We start from the raw sequence: 19,451 nt of genomic DNA, 5'->3' as shown, positions 1-19,451 counted from the left end.
GAGCTTTTATTCAATACACTTAGGAGGACGTTTCATAATTAATTGGTATGTCATTGAAATAACAGGTCAGAGTGCAGGCACAGCTAGGATTCAAATCCATAGTCTTCTGTATCACCAGCTATGCCTGACACATCAGCAATGCAGGGTGGCAAGCCTGCTAGAAAGTCCAGGTGAATGGCTGTTTGCAAAGTGAGTTGGTGCTCCGGCCCAGACAAGAATCACCCCATTTGTGGTATCGACCCTACGATTCTGAGATTAAGAGGCTCATGCTCAAATGTCTGAGCTTGCCAGGCAGATCAATTGAGGTACTGACTTGGACTGAATATCGTACAGATATGTTGGTGCAAAATATGGTGGTCAGTAAGAGTGCTCTGCATAGCTCCTGTGGCGCAGTCGGTTAGCGCGTGGTACTTATACAGCAGTATGAAACGAAGCAATGCCGAGGTTGTGAGTTCGAGCCTCACCAGGAGCAAGTGCTTTTCTTGAACCCTCTGCCATTATATATCTTGTCCAGAAAAATAGCATTTATTCAATCTATTTCATAAGTAATTGGTATGTCATTGAGATAACAGGTCAGAGTGCAGGGACAGCTACCTTTCAAATGTATAGTCTTCTGCATTACCAGCAATGCCTGAAACATCAGCAATGCAGCCTGCTCAAAAATCCAAGCGGTTGGCTGTTCGCGAATTGAGTTGGTACTTCGGGAGAGAAAATAATCACCCAACGTGGGGCTCGAACCCACGACCCTGAGATTAAGAGTCTCATGCTCTACCGACTGAGCTAGCCAGGTACCTCAGTGTTAGTCTTGTATTGGTCCGTATATCGTACAGCTCCGTTTGTGGAAAATGTAGTGATCATTGAGAGTGTTGTTTGTGGATCCTGTGGTGCAATCGGTTATCTTATTGTGCTTATACAGTAATATACAGCAAATTGATGACAAGGTTGTGAGTTCAAGCCCCACCAGGACCAAGTATTCTTCTTGAACCCTGTCTATTTCTTGTCCAGAAAATGAGCTTTTATTCAATACACTTAGGAGGACGTTTCATAATTAATTGGTATGTCATTGAAATAACAGGTCAGAGTGCAGGCACAGCTAGGATTCAAATCCATAGTCTTCTGTATCACCAGCTATGCCTGACACATCAGCAATGCAGGGTGGCAAGCCTGCTAGAAAGTCCAGGTGAATGGCTGTTTGCAAAGTGAGTTGGTGCTCCGGCCCAGACAAGAATCACCCCATTTGTGGTATCGACCCTACGATTCTGAGATTAAGAGGCTCATGCTCAAATGTCTGAGCTTGCCAGGCAGATCAATTGAGGTACTGACTTGGACCGAATATCGTACAGATATGTTGGTGCAAAATATGGTGGTCAGTAAGAGTGCTCTGCATAGCTCCTGTGGCGCAGTCGGTTAGCGCGTGGTACTTATACAGCAGTATGAAACGAAGCAATGCCGAGGTTGTGAGTTCGAGCCTCACCAGGAGCAAGTGCTTTTCTTGAACCATCTGCCTTCATATATCTTGTCCAGAAAAATAGCATTTATTCAATCTATTTCATAAGTAATTGGTATGTCATTGAGATAACAGGTCAGAGTGCAGGGACAGCTACCTTTCAAATGTATAGTCTTCTGCATTACCAGCAATGCCTGAAACATCAGCAATGCAGCCTGCTCAAAAATCCAAGCGGTTGGCTGTTCGCGAATTGAGTTGGTACTTCGGGAGAGAAAATAATCACCCAACATGGGGCTCGAACCCACGACCCTGAGATTAAGAGACTCATGCTCTACCGACTGAGCTAGCCAGGTACCTAAGTGTTAGTCTTGTATTGGTCCGTATATCGTACAGCTCCGTTTGTGGAAAATGTAGTGATCATTGAGAGTGTTGTTTGTGGATCCTGTGGTGCAATCGGTTATCTTATTGTGCTTATACAGTAATATACAGCAAATTGATGACAAGGTTGTGAGTTCAAGCCCCACCAGGACCAAGTATTCTTCTTGAACCCTGTCTATTTCTTGTCCAGAAAATGAGCTTTTATTCAATACACTTAGGAGGACGTTTCATAATTAATTGGTATGTCATTGAAATAACAGGTCAGAGTGCAGGCACAGCTAGGATTCAAATCCATAGTCTTCTGTATCACCAGCTATGCCTGACACATCAGCAATGCAGGGTGGCAAGCCTGCTAGAAAGTCCAGGTGAATGGCTGTTTGCAAAGTGAGTTGGTGCTCCGGCCCAGACAAGAATCACCCCATTTGTGGTATCGACCCTACGATTCTGAGATTAAGAGGCTCATGCTCAAATGTCTGAGCTTGCCAGGCAGATCAATTGAGGTACTGACTTGGACTGAATATCGTACAGATATGTTGGTGCAAAATATGGTGGTCAGTAAGAGTGCTCTGCATAGCTCCTGTGGCGCAGTCGGTTAGCGCGTGGTACTTATACAGCAGTATGAAACGAAGCAATGCCGAGGTTGTGAGTTCGAGCCTCACCAGGAGCAAGTGCTTTTCTTGAACCCTCTGCCATTATATATCTTGTCCAGAAAAATAGCATTTATTCAATCTATTTCATAAGTAATTGGTATGTCATTGAGATAACAGGTCAGAGTGCAGGGACAGCTACCTTTCAAATGTATAGTCTTCTGCATTACCAGCAATGCCTGAAACATCAGCAATGCAGCCTGCTCAAAAATCCAAGCGGTTGGCTGTTCGCGAATTGAGTTGGTACTTCGGGAGAGAAAATAATCACCCAACGTGGGGCTCGAACCCACGACCCTGAGATTAAGAGTCTCATGCTCTACCGACTGAGCTAGCCAGGTACCTCAATGGTCATCTTGTATTGGTCCGAATATCGTACAGCTCCGTTTGTGGAAAATGTAGTGATCATTGAGAGTGTTGTTTGTGGATCCTGTGGTGCAATCGGTTATCTTATTGTGCTTATACAGTAATATACAGCAAATTGATGACAAGGTTGTGAGTTCAAGCCCCACCAGGACCAAGTATTCTTCTTGAACCCTGTCTATTTCTTGTCCAGAAAATGAGCTTTTATTCAATACACTTAGGAGGACGTTTCATAATTAATTGGTATGTCATTGAAATAACAGGTCAGAGTGCAGGCACAGCTAGGATTCAAATCCATAGTCTTCTGTATCACCAGCTATGCCTGACACATCAGCAATGCAGGGTGGCAAGCCTGCTAGAAAGTCCTGAATGGCTGTTTGCAAAGTGAGTTGGTGCTCCGGCCCAGACAAGAATCACCCCATTTGTGGTATCGACCCTACGATTCTGAGATTAAGAGGCTCATGCTCAAATGTCTGAGCTTGCCAGGCAGATCAATTGAGGTACTGACTTGGACCGAATATCGTACAGATATGTTGGTGCAAAATATGGTGGTCAGTAAGAGTGCTCTGCATAGCTCCTGTGGCGCAGTCGGTTAGCGCGTGGTACTTATACAGCAGTATGAAACGAAGCAATGCCGAGGTTGTGAGTTCGAGCCTCACCAGGAGCAAGTGCTTTTCTTGAACCATCTGCCTTCATATATCTTGTCCAGAAAAATAGCATTTATTCAATCTATTTCATAAGTAATTGGTATGTCATTGAGATAACAGGTCAGAGTGCAGGGACAGCTACCTTTCAAATGTATAGTCTTCTGCATTACCAGCAATGCCTGAAACATCAGCAATGCAGCCTGCTCAAAAATCCAAGCGGTTGGCTGTTCGCGAATTTAGTTGGTACTTCGGAAGAGAAAATAATCACCCAACGTGGGGCTCGAACCCACGACACTGAGATTAAGAGACTCATGCTCTACCGACTGAGCTAGCCAGGTACCTCAGTGTTAGTCTTGTATTGGTCCGTATATCGTACAGCTCCGTTTGTGGAAAATGTAGTGATCATTGAGAGTGTTGTTTGTGGATCCTGTGGTGCAATCGGTTATCTTATTGTGCTTATACAGTAATATACAGCAAATTGATGACAAGGTTGTGAGTTCAAGCCCCACCAGGACCAAGTATTCTTCTTGAACCCTGTCTATTTCTTGTCCAGAAAATGAGCTTTTATTCAATACACTTAGGAGGACGTTTCATAATTAATTGGTATGTCATTGAAATAACAGGTCAGAGTGCAGGCACAGCTAGGATTCAAATCCATAGTCTTCTGTATCACCAGCTATGCCTGACACATCAGCAATGCAGGGTGGCAAGCCTGCTAGAAAGTCCAGGTGAATGGCTGTTTGCAAAGTGAGTTGGTGCTCCGGCCCAGACAAGAATCACCCCATTTGTGGTATCGACCCTACGATTCTGAGATTAAGAGGCTCATGCTCAAATGTCTGAGCTTGCCAGGCAGATCAATTGAGGTACTGACTTGGACCTGAATATCGTACAGATATGTTGGTGCAAAATATGGTGGTCAGTAAGAGTGCTCTGCATAGCTCCTGTGGCGCAGTCGGTTAGCGCGTGGTACTTATACAGCAGTATGAAACGAAGCAATGCCGAGGTTGTGAGTTCGAGCCTCACCAGGAGCAAGTGCTTTTCTTGAACCCTCTGCCATTATATATCTTGTCCAGAAAAATAGCATTTATTCAATCTATTTCATAAGTAATTGGTATGTCATTGAGATAACAGGTCAGAGTGCAGGGACAGCTACCTTTCAAATGTATAGTCTTCTGCATTACCAGCAATGCCTGAAACATCAGCAATGCAGCCTGCTCAAAAATCCAAGCGGTTGGCTGTTCGCGAATTGAGTTGGTACTTCGGGAGAGAAAATAATCACCCAACGTGGGGCTCGAACCCACGACCCTGAGATTAAGAGTCTCATGCTCTACCGACTGAGCTAGCCAGGTACCTCAGTGTTAGTCTTGTATTGGTCCGTATATCGTACAGCTCCGTTTGTGGAAAATGTAGTGATCATTGAGAGTGTTGTTTGTGGATCCTGTGGTGCAATCGGTTATCTTATTGTGCTTATACAGTAATATACAGCAAATTGATGACAAGGTTGTGAGTTCAAGCCCCACCAGGACCAAGTATTCTTCTTGAACCCTGTCTATTTCTTGTCCAGAAAATGAGCTTTTATTCAATACACTTAGGAGGACGTTTCATAATTAATTGGTATGTCATTGAAATAACAGGTCAGAGTGCAGGCACAGCTAGGATTCAAATCCATAGTCTTCTGTATCACCAGCTATGCCTGACACATCAGCAATGCAGGGTGGCAAGCCTGCTAGAAAGTCCAGGTGAATGGCTGTTTGCAAAGTGAGTTGGTGCTCCGGCCCAGACAAGAATCACCCCATTTGTGGTATCGACCCTACGATTCTGAGATTAAGAGGCTCATGCTCAAATGTCTGAGCTTGCCAGGCAGATCAATTGAGGTACTGACTTGGACCGAATATCGTACAGATATGTTGGTGCAAAATATGGTGGTCAGTAAGAGTGCTCTGCATAGCTCCTGTGGCGCAGTCGGTTAGCGCGTGGTACTTATACAGCAGTATGAAACGAAGCAATGCCGAGGTTGTGAGTTCGAGCCTCACCAGGAGCAAGTGCTTTTCTTGAACCATCTGCCTTCATATATCTTGTCCAGAAAAATAGCATTTATTCAATCTATTTCATAAGTAATTGGTATGTCATTGAGATAACAGGTCAGAGTGCAGGGACAGCTACCTTTCAAATGTATAGTCTTCTGCATTACCAGCAATGCCTGAAACATCAGCAATGCAGCCTGCTCAAAAATCCAAGCGGTTGGCTGTTCGCGAATTGAGTTGGTACTTCGGGAGAGAAAATAATCACCCAACGTGGGGCTCGAACCCACGACCCTGAGATTAAGAGTCTCATGCTCTACCGACTGAGCTAGCCAGGTACCTCAGTGGTCATCTTGTATTGGTCCGAATATCGTACAGCTCCGTTTGTGGAAAATGTAGTGATCATTGAGAGTGTTGTTTGTGGATCCTGTGGTGCAATCGGTTATCTTATTGTGCTTATACAGTAATATACAGCAAATTGATGACAAGGTTGTGAGTTCAAGCCCCACCAGGACCAAGTATTCTTCTTGAACCCTGTCTATTTCTTGTCCAGAAAATGAGCTTTTATTCAATACACTTAGGAGGACGTTTCATAATTAATTGGTATGTCATTGAAATAACAGGTCAGAGTGCAGGCACAGCTAGGATTCAAATCCATAGTCTTCTGTATCACCAGCTATGCCTGACACATCAGCAATGCAGGGTGGCAAGCCTGCTAGAAAGTCCAGGTGAATGGCTGTTTGCAAAGTGAGTTGGTGCTCCGGCCCAGACAAGAATCACCCCATTTGTGGTATCGACCCTACGATTCTGAGATTAAGAGGCTCATGCTCAAATGTCTGAGCTTGCCAGGCAGATCAATTGAGGTACTGACTTGGACTGAATATCGTACAGATATGTTGGTGCAAAATATGGTGGTCAGTAAGAGTGCTCTGCATAGCTCCTGTGGCGCAGTCGGTTAGCGCGTGGTACTTATACAGCAGTATGAAACGAAGCAATGCCGAGGTTGTGAGTTCGAGCCTCACCAGGAGCAAGTGCTTTTCTTGAACCCTCTGCCATTATATATCTTGTCCAGAAAAATAGCATTTATTCAATCTATTTCATAAGTAATTGGTATGTCATTGAGATAACAGGTCAGAGTGCAGGGACAGCTACCTTTCAAATGTATAGTCTTCTGCATTACCAGCAATGCCTGAAACATCAGCAATGCAGCCTGCTCAAAAATCCAAGCGGTTGGCTGTTCGCGAATTGAGTTGGTACTTCGGGAGAGAAAATAATCACCCAACGTGGGGCTCGAACCCACGACCCTGAGATTAAGAGTCTCATGCTCTACCGACTGAGCTAGCCAGGTACCTCAGTGTTAGTCTTGTATTGGTCCGTATATCGTACAGCTCCGTTTGTGGAAAATGTAGTGATCATTGAGAGTGTTGTTTGTGGATCCTGTGGTGCAATCGGTTATCTTATTGTGCTTATACAGTAATATACAGCAAATTGATGACAAGGTTGTGAGTTCAAGCCCCACCAGGACCAAGTATTCTTCTTGAACCCTGTCTATTTCTTGTCCAGAAAATGAGCTTTTATTCAATACACTTAGGAGGACGTTTCATAATTAATTGGTATGTCATTGAAATAACAGGTCAGAGTGCAGGCACAGCTAGGATTCAAATCCATAGTCTTCTGTATCACCAGCTATGCCTGACACATCAGCAATGCAGGGTGGCAAGCCTGCTAGAAAGTCCAGGTGAATGGCTGTTTGCAAAGTGCGTTGGTGCTCCGGCCCAGACAAGAATCACCCCATTTGTGGTATCGACCCTACGATTCTGAGATTAAGAGGCTCATGCTCAAATGTCTGAGCTTGCCAGGCAGATCAATTGAGGTACTGACTTGGACCGAATATCGTACAGATATGTTGGTGCAAAATATGGTGGTCAGTAAGAGTGCTCTGCATAGCTCCTGTGGCGCAGTCGGTTAGCGCGTGGTACTTATACAGCAGTATGAAACGAAGCAATGCCGAGGTTGTGAGTTCGAGCCTCACCAGGAGCAAGTGCTTTTCTTGAACCATCTGCCTTCATATATCTTGTCCAGAAAAATAGCATTTATTCAATCTATTTCATAAGTAATTGGTATGTCATTGAGATAACAGGTCAGAGTGCAGGGACAGCTACCTTTCAAATGTATAGTCTTCTGCATTACCAGCAATGCCTGAAACATCAGCAATGCAGCCTGCTCAAAAATCCAAGCGGTTGGCTGTTCGCGAATTGAGTTGGTACTTCGGGAGAGAAAATAATCACCCAACGTGGGGCTCGAACCCACGACCCTGAGATTAAGAGTCTCATGCTCTACCGACTGAGCTAGCCAGGTACCTCAATGGTCATCTTGTATTGGTCCGAATATCGTACAGCTCCGTTTGTGGAAAATGTAGTGATCATTGAGAGTGTTGTTTGTGGATCCTGTGGTGCAATCGGTTATCTTATTGTGCTTATACAGTAATATACAGCAAATTGATGACAAGGTTGTGAGTTCAAGCCCCACCAGGACCAAGTATTCTTCTTGAACCCTGTCTATTTCTTGTCCAGAAAATGAGCTTTTATTCAATACACTTAGGAGGACGTTTCATAATTAATTGGTATGTCATTGAAATAACAGGTCAGAGTGCAGGCACAGCTAGGATTCAAATCCATAGTCTTCTGTATCACCAGCTATGCCTGACACATCAGCAATGCAGGGTGGCAAGCCTGCTAGAAAGTCCAGGTGAATGGCTGTTTGCAAAGTGAGTTGGTGCTCCGGCCCAGACAAGAATCACCCCATTTGTGGTATCGACCCTACGATTCTGAGATTAAGAGGCTCATGCTCAAATGTCTGAGCTTGCCAGGCAGATCAATTGAGGTACTGACTTGGACCGAATATCGTACAGATATGTTGGTGCAAAATATGGTGGTCAGTAAGAGTGCTCTGCATAGCTCCTGTGGCGCAGTCGGTTAGCGCGTGGTACTTATACAGCAGTATGAAACGAAGCAATGCCGAGGTTGTGAGTTCGAGCCTCACCAGGAGCAAGTGCTTTTCTTGAACCATCTGCCTTATATATCTTGTCCAGAAAAATAGCATTTATTCAATCTATTTCATAAGTAATTGGTATGTCATTGAGATAACAGGTCAGAGTGCAGGGACAGCTACCTTTCAAATGTATAGTCTTCTGCATTACCAGCAATGCCTGAAACATCAGCAATGCAGCCTGCTCAAAAATCCAAGCGGTTGGCTGTTCGCGAATTGAGTTGGTACTTCGGGAGAGAAAATAATCACCCAACGTGGGGCTCGAAACCACGACACTGAGATTAAGAGTCTCATGCTCTACCGACTGAGCTAGCCAGGTACCTCAATGGTAATCTTGTAGTGGTCCGAATATCGTACAGCTCCGTTTGTGGAAAATGTAGTGATCATTGAGAGTGTTGTTCGTGGATCCTGTGGTGCAATCGGTTATCTTATTGTGCTTATACAGTAATATACAGCAAATTGATGACAAGGTTGTGAGTTCAAGCCCCACCAGGACCAAGTATTCTTCTTGAACCCTGTCTATTTCTTGTCCAGAAAATGAGCTTTTATTCAATACACTTAGGAGGACGTTTCATAATTAATTGGTATGTCATTGAAATAACAGGTCAGAGTGCAGGCACAGCTAGGATTCAAATCCATAGTCTTCTGTATCACCAGCTATGCCTGACACATCAGCAATGCAGGGTGGCAAGCCTGCTAGAAAGTCCAGGTGAATGGCTGTTTGCAAAGTGCGTTGGTGCTCCGGCCCAGACAAGAATCACCCCATTTGTGGTATCGACCCTACGATTCTGAGATTAAGAGGCTCATGCTCAAATGTCTGAGCTTGCCAGGCAGATCAATTGAGGTACTGACTTGGACCGAATATCGTACAGATATGTTGGTGCAAAATATGGTGGTCAGTAAGAGTGCTCTGCATAGCTCCTGTGGCGCAGTCGGTTAGCGCGTGGTACTTATACAGCAGTATGAAACGAAGCAATGCCGAGGTTGTGAGTTCGAGCCTCACCAGGAGCAAGTGCTTTTCTTGAACCATCTGCCTTCATATATCTTGTCCAGAAAAATAGCATTTATTCAATCTATTTCATAAGTAATTGGTATGTCATTGAGATAACAGGTCAGAGTGCAGGGACAGCTACCTTTCAAATGTATAGTCTTCTGCATTACCAGCAATGCCTGAAACATCAGCAATGCAGCCTGCTCAAAAATCCAAGCGGTTGGCTGTTCGCGAATTGAGTTGGTACTTCGGGAGAGAAAATAATCACCCAACGTGGGGCTCGAACCCACGACCCTGAGATTAAGAGTCTCATGCTCTACCGACTGAGCTAGCCAGGTACCTCAATGGTCATCTTGTATTGGTCCGAATATCGTACAGCTCCGTTTGTGGAAAATGTAGTGATCATTGAGAGTGTTGTTTGTGGATCCTGTGGTGCAATCGGTTATCTTATTGTGCTTATACAGTAATATACAGCAAATTGATGACAAGGTTGTGAGTTCAAGCCCCACCAGGACCAAGTATTCTTCTTGAACCCTGTCTATTTCTTGTCCAGAAAATGAGCTTTTATTCAATACACTTAGGAGGACGTTTCATAATTAATTGGTATGTCATTGAAATAACAGGTCAGAGTGCAGGCACAGCTAGGATTCAAATCCATAGTCTTCTGTATCACCAGCTATGCCTGACACATCAGCAATGCAGGGTGGCAAGCCTGCTAGAAAGTCCAGGTGAATGGCTGTTTGCAAAGTGAGTTGGTGCTCCGGCCCAGACAAGAATCACCCCATTTGTGGTATCGACCCTACGATTCTGAGATTAAGAGGCTCATGCTCAAATGTCTGAGCTTGCCAGGCAGATCAATTGAGGTACTGACTTGGACCGAATATCGTACAGATATGTTGGTGCAAAATATGGTGGTCAGTAAGAGTGCTCTGCATAGCTCCTGTGGCGCAGTCGGTTAGCGCGTGGTACTTATACAGCAGTATGAAACGAAGCAATGCCGAGGTTGTGAGTTCGAGCCTCACCAGGAGCAAGTGCTTTTCTTGAACCATCTGCCTTCATATATCTTGTCCAGAAAAATAGCATTTATTCAATCTATTTCATAAGTAATTGGTATGTCATTGAGATAACAGGTCAGAGTGCAGGGACAGCTACCTTTCAAATGTATAGTCTTCTGCATTACCAGCAATGCCTGAAACATCAGCAATGCAGCCTGCTCAAAAATCCAAGCGGTTGGCTGTTCGCGAATTGAGTTGGTACTTCGGGAGAGAAAATAATCACCCAACGTGGGGCTCGAACCCACGACCGTGAGATTAAGAGTCTCATGCTCTACCGACTGAGCTAGCCAGGTATCTAAATGGTAATTTTGTATTGGTCCGTATATCGTACAGCTCCATTTGTGGAAAATGTAGTGATCATTGAGAGTGTTGTTTGTGGATCCTGTGGTGCAATCGGTTATCTTATTGTGCTTATACAGTAAGATACAGCAAATTGATGACAAGGTTGTGAGTTCAAGCCCCACCAGGACCAAGTATTCTTCTTGAACCCTGTCTATTTCTTGTCCAGAAAATGAGCTTTTATTCAATACACTTAGGAGGACGTTTCATAATTAATTGGTATGTCATTGAAATAACAGGTCAGAGTGCAGGCACAGCTAGGATTCAAATCCATAGTCTTCTGTATCACCAGCTATGCCTGACACATCAGCAATGCAGGGTGGCAAGCCTGCTAGAAAGTCCAGGTGAATGGCTGTTTGCAAAGTGAGTTGGTGCTCCGGCCCAGACAAGAATCACCCCATTTGTGGTATCGACCCTACGATTCTGAGATTAAGAGGCTCATGCTCAAATGTCTGAGCTTGCCAGGCAGATCAATTGAGGTACTGACTTGGACTGAATATCGTACAGATATGTTGGTGCAAAATATGGTGGTCAGTAAGAGTGCTCTGCATAGCTCCTGTGGCGCAGTCGGTTAGCGCGTGGTACTTATACAGCAGTATGAAACGAAGCAATGCCGAGGTTGTGAGTTCGAGCCTCACCAGGAGCAAGTGCTTTTCTTGAACCATCTGCCTTCATATATCTTGTCCAGAAAAATAGCATTTATTCAATCTATTTCATAAGTAATTGGTATGTCATTGAGATAACAGGTCAGAGTGCAGGGACAGCTACCTTTCAAATGTATAGTCTTCTGCATTACCAGCAATGCCTGAAACATCAGCAATGCAGCCTGCTCAAAAATCCAAGCGGTTGGCTGTTCGCGAATTGAGTTGGTACTTCGGGAGAGAAAATAATCACCCAACGTGGGGCTCGAACCCACGACCCTGAGATTAAGAGTCTCATGCTCTACCGACTGAGCTAGCCAGGTACCTCAATGGTAATTTTGTATTGGTCCGTATATCGTACAGCTCCGTTTGTGGAAAATGTAGTGATCATTGAGAGTGTTGTTTGTGGATCCTGTGGTGCAATCGGTTATCTTATTGTGCTTATACAGTAATATACAGCAAATTGATGACAAGGTTGTGAGTTCAAGCCCCACCAGGACCAAGTATTCTTCTTGAACCCTGTCTATTTCTTGTCCAGAAAATGAGCTTTTATTCAATACACTTAGGAGGACGTTTCATAATTAATTGGTATGTCATTGAAATAACAGGTCAGAGTGCAGGCACAGCTAGGATTCAAATCCATAGTCTTCTGTATCACCAGCTATGCCTGACACATCAGCAATGCAGGGTGGCAAGCCTGCTAGAAAGTCCAGGTGAATGGCTGTTTGCAAAGTGAGTTGGTGCTCCGGCCCAGACAAGAATCACCCCATTTGTGGTATCGACCCTACGATTCTGAGATTAAGAGGCTCATGCTCAAATGTCTGAGCTTGCCAGGCAGATCAATTGAGGTACTGACTTGGACCGAATATCGTACAGATATGTTGGTGCAAAATATGGTGGTCAGTAAGAGTGCTCTGCATAGCTCCTGTGGCGCAGTCGGTTAGCGCGTGGTACTTATACAGCAGTATGAAACGAAGCAATGCCGAGGTTGTGAGTTCGAGCCTCACCAGGAGCAAGTGCTTTTCTTGAACCATCTGCCATTCATATATCTTGTCCAGAAAAATAGCATTTATTCAATCTATTTCATAAGTAATTGGTATGTCATTGAGATAACAGGTCAGAGTGCAGGGACAGCTACCTTTCAAATGTATAGTCTTCTGCATTACCAGCAATGCCTGAAACATCAGCAATGCAGCCTGCTCAAAAATCCAAGCGGTTGGCTGTTCGCGAATTGAGTTGGTACTTCGGGAGAGAAAATAATCACCCAACGTGGGGCTCGAACCCACGACCCTGAGATTAAGAGACTCATGCTCTACCGACTGAGCTAGCCAGGTACCTCAGTGTTAGTCTTGTATTGGTCCGTATATCGTACAGCTCCGTTTGTGGAAAATGTAGTGATCATTGAGAGTGTTGTTTGTGGATCCTGTGGTGCAATCGGTTATCTTATTGTGCTTATACAGTAATATACAGCAAATTGATGACAAGGTTGTGAGTTCAAGCCCCACCAGGACCAAGTATTCTTCTTGAACCCTGTCTATTTCTTGTCCAGAAAATGAGCTTTTATTCAATACACTTAGGAGGACGTTTCATAATTAATTGGTATGTCATTGAAATAACAGGTCAGAGTGCAGGCACAGCTAGGATTCAAATCCATAGTCTTCTGTATCACCAGCTATGCCTGACACATCAGCAATGCAGGGTGGCAAGCCTGCTAGAAAGTCCAGGTGAATGGCTGTTTGCAAAGTGCGTTGGTGCTCCGGCCCAGACAAGAATCACCCCATTTGTGGTATCGACCCTACGATTCTGAGATTAAGAGGCTCATGCTCAAATGTCTGAGCTTGCCAGGCAGATCAATTGAGGTACTGACTTGGACCGAATATCGTACAGATATGTTGGTGCAAAATATGGTGGTCAGTAAGAGTGCTCTGCATAGCTCCTGTGGCGCAGTCGGTTAGCGCGTGGTACTTATACAGCAGTATGAAACGAAGCAATGCCGAGGTTGTGAGTTCGAGCCTCACCAGGAGCAAGTGCTTTTCTTGAACCATCTGCCTTCATATATCTTGTCCAGAAAAATAGCATTTATTCAATCTATTTCATAAGTAATTGGTATGTCATTGAGATAACAGGTCAGAGTGCAGGGACAGCTACCATTCAAATGTATAGTCTTCTGCATTACCAGCAATGCCTGAAACATCAGCAATGCAGCCTGCTCAAAAATCCAAGCGGTTGGCTGTTCGCGAATTGAGTTGGTACTTCGGGAGAGAAAATAATCACCCAACGTGGGGCTCGAACCCACGACCCTGAGATTAAGAGTCTCATGCTCTACCGACTGAGCTAGCCAGGTACCTCAATGGTAATCTTGTATTGGTCCGAATATCGTACAGCTCCGTTTGTGGAAAATGTAGTGATCATTGAGAGTGTTGTTTGTGGATCCTGTGGTGCAATCGGTTATCTTATTGTGCTTATACAGTAATATACAGCAAATTGATGACAAGGTTGTGAGTTCAAGCCCCACCAGGACCAAGTATTCTTCTTGAACCCTGTCTATTTCTTGTCCAGAAAATGAGCTTTTATTCAATACACTTAGGAGGACGTTTCATAATTAATTGGTATGTCATTGAAATAACAGGTCAGAGTGCAGGCACAGCTAGGATTCAAATCCATAGTCTTCTGTATCACCAGCTATGCCTGACACATCAGCAATGCAGGGTGGCAAGCCTGCTAGAAAGTCCAGGTGAATGGCTGTTTGCAAAGTGCGTTGGTGCTCCGGCCCAGACAAGAATCACCCCATTTGTGGTATCGACCCTACGATTCTGAGATTAAGAGGCTCATGCTCAAATGTCTGAGCTTGCCAGGCAGATCAATTGAGGTACTGACTTGGACTGAATATCGTACAGATATGTTGGTGCAAAATATGGTGGTCAGTAAGAGTGCTCTGCATAGCTCCTGTGGCGCAGTCGGTTAGCGCGTGGTACTTATACAGCAGTATGAAACGAAGCAATGCCGAGGTTGTGAGTTCGAGCCTCACCAGGAGCAAGTTCTTTTCTTGAACCCTCTGCCATTATATATCTTGTCCAGAAAAATAGCATTTATTCAATCTATTTCATAAGTAATTGGTATGTCATTGAGATAACAGGTCAGAGTGCAGGAACAGCTACCATTCAAATGTATAGTCTTCTGCATTACCAGCAATGCCTGACACATCAGCAATGCAGCCTGCTCGAAAATCCAAGCTGTTGGCTGTTCGCGAAGTGAGTTGGTACTTCGGGAGAGAAAATAATCACCCAACGTGGGGCTCGAACCCACGACCCTGAGATTAAGAGTCTCATGCTCTACCGACTGAGCTAGCCAGGTATCTAAATGGTAATTTTGTATTGGTCCTTATATCGTACAGCTCCGTTTGTGGAAAATGTAGTGATCATTGAGAGTGTTGTTTGTGGATCCTGTGGTGCAATCGGTTATCTTATTGTGCTTATACAGTAATATACAGCAAATTGATGACAAGGTTGTGAGTTCAAGCCCCACCAGGACCAAGTATTCTTCTTGAACCCTGTCTATTTCTTGTCCAGAAAATGAGCTTTTATTCAATACACTTAGGAGGACGTTTCATAATTAATTGGTATGTCATTGAAATAACAGGTCAGAGTGCAGGCACAGCTAGGATTCAAATCCATAGTCTTCTGTATCATCAGCTATGCCTGACACATCAGCAATGCAGGGTGGCAAGCCTGCTAGAAAGTCCAGGTGAATGGCTGTTTGCAAAGTGCGTTGGTGCTCCGGCCCAGACAAGAATCACCCCATTTGTGGTATCGATTCTAAGATTAAGAGTGGCTCATGCTCAAATGTCTGAGCTTGCCAGGCAGATCAATTGAGGTACTGACTTGGACTGAATATCGTACAGATATGTTGGTGCAAAATATGGTGGTCAGTAAGAGTGCTCTGCATAGCTCCTGTGGCGCAGTCGGTTAGCGCGTGGTACTTATACAGCAGTATGAAACGAAGCAATGCCGAGGTTGTGAGTTCGAGCCTCACCAGGAGCAAGTGCTTTTCTTGAACCATCTGCCTTCATATATCTTGTCCAGAAAAATAGCATTTATTCAATCTATTTCATAAGTAATTGGTATGTCATTGAGATAACAGGTCAGAGTGCAGGAACAGCTACCATTCAAATGTATAGTCTTCTGCATTACCAGCAATGCCTGAAACATCAGCAATGCAGCCTGCTCAAAAATCCAAGCGGTTGGCTGTTCGCGAATTGAGTTGGTACTTCGGGAGAGAAAATAATCACCCAACGTGGGGCTCGAACCCACGACCCTGAGATTAAGAGTCTCATGCTCTACCGACTGAGCTAGCCAGGTACCTCAATAGTAATCTTGTATTGGTACGAATATCGTACATCTCCGTTTGTGGAAAATGTAGTGATCAGTGAGAGTGTTGTTTGTGGATCCTGTGGTGCAATCGGTTATCTTATTGTGCTTATACAGTAAGATACAGCAAATTGATGACAAGGTTGTGAGTTCAAGCCCCACCAGGACCAAGTATTCTTCTTGAACCCTGTCTATTTCTTGTCCAGAAAATGAGCTTTTATTCAATACACTTAGGAGGACATTTCATAATTAATTGGTATGTCATTGAAATAACAGGTCAGAGTGCAGGCACAGCTAGGATTCAAATCCATAGTCTTCTGTATCACCAGCTATGCCTGACACATCAGCAATGCATTGTGGCAAGCCTGCTAGAAAGTCCAGGTGAATGGCTGTTTGCAAAGTGAGTTGGTGCTCCGGCCCAGACAAGAATCACCTCATTTGTGGTATCGATTCTGAGATTAAGAGGCTCATGCTCAAATGTCTGAGCTTGCCAGGCAGATCAATTGAGGTACTGACTTGGACTGAATATCGTACAGATATGTTGGTGCAAAAAATGGTGGTTAGTAAGAGTGCTCTGCATAGCTCCTGTGGCGCAGTCGGTTAGCGCGTGGTACTTATACAGCAGTATGAAACGAAGCAATGCCGAGGTTGTGAGTTCGAGCCTCACCAGGAGCAAGTTCTTTTCTTGAACCCTCTGCCATTATATATCTTGTCCAGAAAAATAGCATTTATTCAATCTATTTCATAAGTAATTGTTATGTCATTGAGATAACAGGTCAGAGTGCAGGGACAGCTACCTTTCAAATGTATAGTCTTCTGCATTACCAGCAATGCCTGAAACATCAGCAATGCAGCCTGCTCAAAAATCCAAGCGGTTGGCTGTTCGCGAATTGAGTTGGTACTTCGGGAGAGAAAATAATCACCCAACGTGGGGCTCGAACCCACGACCCTGAGATTAAGAGTCTCATGCTCTACCGACTGAGCTAGCCAGGTATCTAAATGGTAATCTTGTATTGGTACGAATATCGTACAGCTCCGTTTGTGGAAAATGTAGTGATCATTGAGAGTGTTGTTTGTGGATCCTGTGGTGCAATCGGTTATCTTATTGTGCTTATACAGTAATATACAGCAAATTGATGACAAGGTTGTGAGTTCAAGCCCCACCAGGACCAAGTATTCTTCTTGAACCCTGTCTATTTCTTGTCCAGAAAATGAGCTTTTATTCAATACACTTAGGAGGACGTTTCATAATTAATTGGTATGTCATTGAAATAACAGGTCAGAGTGCAGGCACAGCTAGGATTCAAATCCATAGTCTTCTGTATCACCAGCTATGCCTGACACATCAGCAATGCATTGTGGCAAGCCTGCTAGAAAGTCCAGGTGAATGGCTGTTTGCAAAGTGAGTTGGTGCTCCGGCCCAGACAAGAATCACCCCATTTGTGGTATCGATTCTGAGATTAAGAGGCTCATGCTCAAATGTCTGAGCTTGCCAGGCAGATCAATTGAGGTACTGACTTGGACTGAATATCGTACAGATATGTTGGTGCAAAATATGGTGGTCAGTAAGAGTGCTCTGCATAGCTCCTGTGGCGCAGTCGGTTAGCGCGTGGTACTTATACAGCAGTATGAAACGAAGCAATGCCGAGGTTGTGAGTTCGAGCCTCACCAGGAGCAAGTTCTTTTCTTGAACCCTCTGCCATTATATATCTTGTCCAGAAAAATAGCATTTATTCAATCTATTTCATAAGTAATTGGTATGTCATTGAGATAACAGGTCAGAGTGCAGGGACAGCTACCTTTCAAATGTATAGTCTTCTGCATTACCAGCAATGCCTGAAACATCAGCAATGCAGCCTGCTCAAAAATCCAAGCGGTTGGCTGTTCGCGAATTGAGTTGGTACTTCGGGAGAGAAAATAATCACCCAACGTGGGGCTCGAACCCACGACCCTGAGATTAAGAGTCTCATGCTCTACCGACTGAGCTAGCCAGGTACCTCAATGGTAGTCTTGTATTGGTCCGTATATCGTACAGCTCCGTTTGTGGAAAATGTAGTGATCATTGAGAGTGTTGTTTGTGGATCCTGTGGTGCAATCGGTTATCTTATTGTGCTTATACAGTAATATACAGCAAATTGATGACAAGGTTGTGAGTTCAAGCCCCACCAGGACCAAGTATTCTTCTTGAACCCTGTCTATTTCTTGTCCAGAAAATGAGCTTTTATTCAATACACTTAGGAGGACATTTCATAATTAATTGGTATGTCATTGAAATAACAGGTCAGAGTGCAGGCACAGCTAGGATTCAAATCCATAGTCTTCTGTATCACCAGCTATGCCTGACACATCAGCAATGCAGGGTGGCAAGCCTGCTAGAAAGTCCAGGTGAATGGCTGTTTGCAAAGTGAGTTGGTGCTCCGGCCCAGACAAGAATCACCCCATTTGTGGTATCGACCCTACGATTCTGAGATTAAGAGGCTCATGCTCAAATGTCTGAGCTTGCCAGGCAGATCAATTGAGGTACTGACTTGGACCGAATATCGTACAGATATGTTGGTGCAAAATATGGTGGTCAGTAAGAGTGCTCTGCATAGCTCCTGTGGCGCAGTCGGTTAGCGCGTGTTACTTATACAGCAGTATGAAACGAAGCAATGCCGAGGTTGTGAGTTCGAGCCTCACCAGGAGCAAGTGCTTTTCTTGAACCATCTGCCTTCATATATCTTGTCCAGAAAAATAGCATTTATTCAATCTATTTCATAAGTAATTGGTATGTCATTGAGATAACAGGTCAGAGTGCAGGAACAGCTACCATTCAAATGTATAGTCTTCTGCATTACCAGCAATGCCTGAAACATCAGCAATGCAGCCTGCTCAAAAATCCAAGCGTTTGGCTGTTCGCGAATTTAGTTGGTACTTCGGAAGAGAAAATAATCACCCAACGTGGGGCTCGAACCCACGACACTGAGATTAAGAGTCTCATGCTCTACCGACTGAGCTAGCCAGGTACCTCAATAGTAATCTTGTATTGGTACGAATATCGTACATCTCCGTTTGTGGAAAATGTAGTGATCAGTGAGAGTGTTGTTAGTGGATCCTGTGGTGCAATCGGTTATCGTATTGTGCTTATACAGTAAGATACAGCAAATTGATGACAAGGTTGTGAGTTCAAGCCCCACCAGGAGCAAGTATTCTTCTTGAACCCTGTCTATTTCTTGTCCAGAAAATGAGCTTTTATTCAATACACTTAGGAGGACGTTTCATAATTAATTGGTATGTCATTGAAATAACAGGTCAGAGTGCAGGCACAGCTAGGATTCAAATCCATAGTCTTCTGTATCACCAGCTATGCCTGACACATCAGCAATGCAGGGTGGCAAGCCTGCTAGAAAGTCCAGGTGAATGGCTGTTTGCAAAGTGAGTTGGTGCTCCGGCCCAGACAAGAATCACCCCATTTGTGGTATCGACCCTACGATTCTGAGATTAAGAGGCTCATGCTCAAATGTCTGAGCT

At 44.3% G+C, this 19,451-nt stretch overlaps 35 non-coding genes across 35 annotated transcripts; 19 read left to right on the top strand and 16 right to left on the bottom strand.

Moving 5' to 3' along the window:
- The first annotated feature begins 378 nt into the window (after positions 1-378).
- trnai-uau (transfer RNA isoleucine (anticodon UAU)) lies at positions 379-472 on the top strand. Its single transcript has 2 exons — positions 379-416; positions 437-472. It is a non-coding gene; the product is annotated as a tRNA-Ile (tRNA).
- A 245-nt stretch (positions 473-717) lies between these two features.
- Positions 718-790, bottom strand: trnak-cuu (transfer RNA lysine (anticodon CUU)). The gene has a single exon. It is a non-coding gene; the product is annotated as a tRNA-Lys (tRNA).
- A 598-nt stretch (positions 791-1,388) lies between these two features.
- Positions 1,389-1,482, top strand: trnai-uau (transfer RNA isoleucine (anticodon UAU)). The gene is made up of 2 exons: positions 1,389-1,426; positions 1,447-1,482. It is a non-coding gene; the product is annotated as a tRNA-Ile (tRNA).
- Positions 1,483-2,398: 916 nt separating this feature from the next.
- Positions 2,399-2,492, top strand: trnai-uau (transfer RNA isoleucine (anticodon UAU)). Its single transcript has 2 exons — positions 2,399-2,436; positions 2,457-2,492. It is a non-coding gene; the product is annotated as a tRNA-Ile (tRNA).
- Positions 2,493-2,737: 245 nt separating this feature from the next.
- On the bottom strand, positions 2,738-2,810 carry trnak-cuu (transfer RNA lysine (anticodon CUU)). Its single transcript has one exon. It is a non-coding gene; the product is annotated as a tRNA-Lys (tRNA).
- A 595-nt stretch (positions 2,811-3,405) lies between these two features.
- On the top strand, positions 3,406-3,499 carry trnai-uau (transfer RNA isoleucine (anticodon UAU)). Its single transcript has 2 exons — positions 3,406-3,443; positions 3,464-3,499. It is a non-coding gene; the product is annotated as a tRNA-Ile (tRNA).
- Positions 3,500-4,416: 917 nt separating this feature from the next.
- trnai-uau (transfer RNA isoleucine (anticodon UAU)) lies at positions 4,417-4,510 on the top strand. The gene is made up of 2 exons: positions 4,417-4,454; positions 4,475-4,510. It is a non-coding gene; the product is annotated as a tRNA-Ile (tRNA).
- Positions 4,511-4,755: 245 nt separating this feature from the next.
- On the bottom strand, positions 4,756-4,828 carry trnak-cuu (transfer RNA lysine (anticodon CUU)). The gene has a single exon. It is a non-coding gene; the product is annotated as a tRNA-Lys (tRNA).
- Positions 4,829-5,426: 598 nt separating this feature from the next.
- On the top strand, positions 5,427-5,520 carry trnai-uau (transfer RNA isoleucine (anticodon UAU)). The gene is made up of 2 exons: positions 5,427-5,464; positions 5,485-5,520. It is a non-coding gene; the product is annotated as a tRNA-Ile (tRNA).
- Positions 5,521-5,765: 245 nt separating this feature from the next.
- On the bottom strand, positions 5,766-5,838 carry trnak-cuu (transfer RNA lysine (anticodon CUU)). The gene has a single exon. It is a non-coding gene; the product is annotated as a tRNA-Lys (tRNA).
- A 598-nt stretch (positions 5,839-6,436) lies between these two features.
- Positions 6,437-6,530, top strand: trnai-uau (transfer RNA isoleucine (anticodon UAU)). Its single transcript has 2 exons — positions 6,437-6,474; positions 6,495-6,530. It is a non-coding gene; the product is annotated as a tRNA-Ile (tRNA).
- A 245-nt stretch (positions 6,531-6,775) lies between these two features.
- trnak-cuu (transfer RNA lysine (anticodon CUU)) lies at positions 6,776-6,848 on the bottom strand. Its single transcript has one exon. It is a non-coding gene; the product is annotated as a tRNA-Lys (tRNA).
- A 598-nt stretch (positions 6,849-7,446) lies between these two features.
- trnai-uau (transfer RNA isoleucine (anticodon UAU)) lies at positions 7,447-7,540 on the top strand. The gene is made up of 2 exons: positions 7,447-7,484; positions 7,505-7,540. It is a non-coding gene; the product is annotated as a tRNA-Ile (tRNA).
- A 245-nt stretch (positions 7,541-7,785) lies between these two features.
- On the bottom strand, positions 7,786-7,858 carry trnak-cuu (transfer RNA lysine (anticodon CUU)). The gene has a single exon. It is a non-coding gene; the product is annotated as a tRNA-Lys (tRNA).
- Positions 7,859-8,456: 598 nt separating this feature from the next.
- Positions 8,457-8,550, top strand: trnai-uau (transfer RNA isoleucine (anticodon UAU)). The gene is made up of 2 exons: positions 8,457-8,494; positions 8,515-8,550. It is a non-coding gene; the product is annotated as a tRNA-Ile (tRNA).
- A 915-nt stretch (positions 8,551-9,465) lies between these two features.
- On the top strand, positions 9,466-9,559 carry trnai-uau (transfer RNA isoleucine (anticodon UAU)). The gene is made up of 2 exons: positions 9,466-9,503; positions 9,524-9,559. It is a non-coding gene; the product is annotated as a tRNA-Ile (tRNA).
- Positions 9,560-9,804: 245 nt separating this feature from the next.
- On the bottom strand, positions 9,805-9,877 carry trnak-cuu (transfer RNA lysine (anticodon CUU)). Its single transcript has one exon. It is a non-coding gene; the product is annotated as a tRNA-Lys (tRNA).
- Positions 9,878-10,475: 598 nt separating this feature from the next.
- On the top strand, positions 10,476-10,569 carry trnai-uau (transfer RNA isoleucine (anticodon UAU)). Its single transcript has 2 exons — positions 10,476-10,513; positions 10,534-10,569. It is a non-coding gene; the product is annotated as a tRNA-Ile (tRNA).
- A 245-nt stretch (positions 10,570-10,814) lies between these two features.
- Positions 10,815-10,887, bottom strand: trnak-cuu (transfer RNA lysine (anticodon CUU)). Its single transcript has one exon. It is a non-coding gene; the product is annotated as a tRNA-Lys (tRNA).
- A 598-nt stretch (positions 10,888-11,485) lies between these two features.
- trnai-uau (transfer RNA isoleucine (anticodon UAU)) lies at positions 11,486-11,579 on the top strand. The gene is made up of 2 exons: positions 11,486-11,523; positions 11,544-11,579. It is a non-coding gene; the product is annotated as a tRNA-Ile (tRNA).
- Positions 11,580-11,824: 245 nt separating this feature from the next.
- Positions 11,825-11,897, bottom strand: trnak-cuu (transfer RNA lysine (anticodon CUU)). Its single transcript has one exon. It is a non-coding gene; the product is annotated as a tRNA-Lys (tRNA).
- Positions 11,898-12,495: 598 nt separating this feature from the next.
- trnai-uau (transfer RNA isoleucine (anticodon UAU)) lies at positions 12,496-12,589 on the top strand. The gene is made up of 2 exons: positions 12,496-12,533; positions 12,554-12,589. It is a non-coding gene; the product is annotated as a tRNA-Ile (tRNA).
- A 246-nt stretch (positions 12,590-12,835) lies between these two features.
- Positions 12,836-12,908, bottom strand: trnak-cuu (transfer RNA lysine (anticodon CUU)). Its single transcript has one exon. It is a non-coding gene; the product is annotated as a tRNA-Lys (tRNA).
- Positions 12,909-13,506: 598 nt separating this feature from the next.
- Positions 13,507-13,600, top strand: trnai-uau (transfer RNA isoleucine (anticodon UAU)). Its single transcript has 2 exons — positions 13,507-13,544; positions 13,565-13,600. It is a non-coding gene; the product is annotated as a tRNA-Ile (tRNA).
- Positions 13,601-13,845: 245 nt separating this feature from the next.
- trnak-cuu (transfer RNA lysine (anticodon CUU)) lies at positions 13,846-13,918 on the bottom strand. Its single transcript has one exon. It is a non-coding gene; the product is annotated as a tRNA-Lys (tRNA).
- A 598-nt stretch (positions 13,919-14,516) lies between these two features.
- Positions 14,517-14,610, top strand: trnai-uau (transfer RNA isoleucine (anticodon UAU)). Its single transcript has 2 exons — positions 14,517-14,554; positions 14,575-14,610. It is a non-coding gene; the product is annotated as a tRNA-Ile (tRNA).
- A 245-nt stretch (positions 14,611-14,855) lies between these two features.
- trnak-cuu (transfer RNA lysine (anticodon CUU)) lies at positions 14,856-14,928 on the bottom strand. Its single transcript has one exon. It is a non-coding gene; the product is annotated as a tRNA-Lys (tRNA).
- Positions 14,929-15,520: 592 nt separating this feature from the next.
- On the top strand, positions 15,521-15,614 carry trnai-uau (transfer RNA isoleucine (anticodon UAU)). Its single transcript has 2 exons — positions 15,521-15,558; positions 15,579-15,614. It is a non-coding gene; the product is annotated as a tRNA-Ile (tRNA).
- Positions 15,615-15,859: 245 nt separating this feature from the next.
- trnak-cuu (transfer RNA lysine (anticodon CUU)) lies at positions 15,860-15,932 on the bottom strand. The gene has a single exon. It is a non-coding gene; the product is annotated as a tRNA-Lys (tRNA).
- A 590-nt stretch (positions 15,933-16,522) lies between these two features.
- trnai-uau (transfer RNA isoleucine (anticodon UAU)) lies at positions 16,523-16,616 on the top strand. The gene is made up of 2 exons: positions 16,523-16,560; positions 16,581-16,616. It is a non-coding gene; the product is annotated as a tRNA-Ile (tRNA).
- A 245-nt stretch (positions 16,617-16,861) lies between these two features.
- On the bottom strand, positions 16,862-16,934 carry trnak-cuu (transfer RNA lysine (anticodon CUU)). Its single transcript has one exon. It is a non-coding gene; the product is annotated as a tRNA-Lys (tRNA).
- Positions 16,935-17,524: 590 nt separating this feature from the next.
- On the top strand, positions 17,525-17,618 carry trnai-uau (transfer RNA isoleucine (anticodon UAU)). The gene is made up of 2 exons: positions 17,525-17,562; positions 17,583-17,618. It is a non-coding gene; the product is annotated as a tRNA-Ile (tRNA).
- Positions 17,619-17,863: 245 nt separating this feature from the next.
- trnak-cuu (transfer RNA lysine (anticodon CUU)) lies at positions 17,864-17,936 on the bottom strand. The gene has a single exon. It is a non-coding gene; the product is annotated as a tRNA-Lys (tRNA).
- Positions 17,937-18,534: 598 nt separating this feature from the next.
- trnai-uau (transfer RNA isoleucine (anticodon UAU)) lies at positions 18,535-18,628 on the top strand. Its single transcript has 2 exons — positions 18,535-18,572; positions 18,593-18,628. It is a non-coding gene; the product is annotated as a tRNA-Ile (tRNA).
- A 245-nt stretch (positions 18,629-18,873) lies between these two features.
- Positions 18,874-18,946, bottom strand: trnak-cuu (transfer RNA lysine (anticodon CUU)). The gene has a single exon. It is a non-coding gene; the product is annotated as a tRNA-Lys (tRNA).
- Positions 18,947-19,451: the final 505 nt, after the last annotated feature.

The sequence above is a fragment of the Oncorhynchus keta genome, chromosome 24 (assembly GCF_023373465.1).
Source record: "Oncorhynchus keta strain PuntledgeMale-10-30-2019 chromosome 24, Oket_V2, whole genome shotgun sequence".
Lineage (NCBI taxonomy): Eukaryota > Metazoa > Chordata > Actinopteri > Salmoniformes > Salmonidae > Oncorhynchus > Oncorhynchus keta.
The sequence above is the reverse complement of the archived record's forward strand: the minus strand, read 5'-3'. Positions and strand labels throughout refer to the sequence as shown.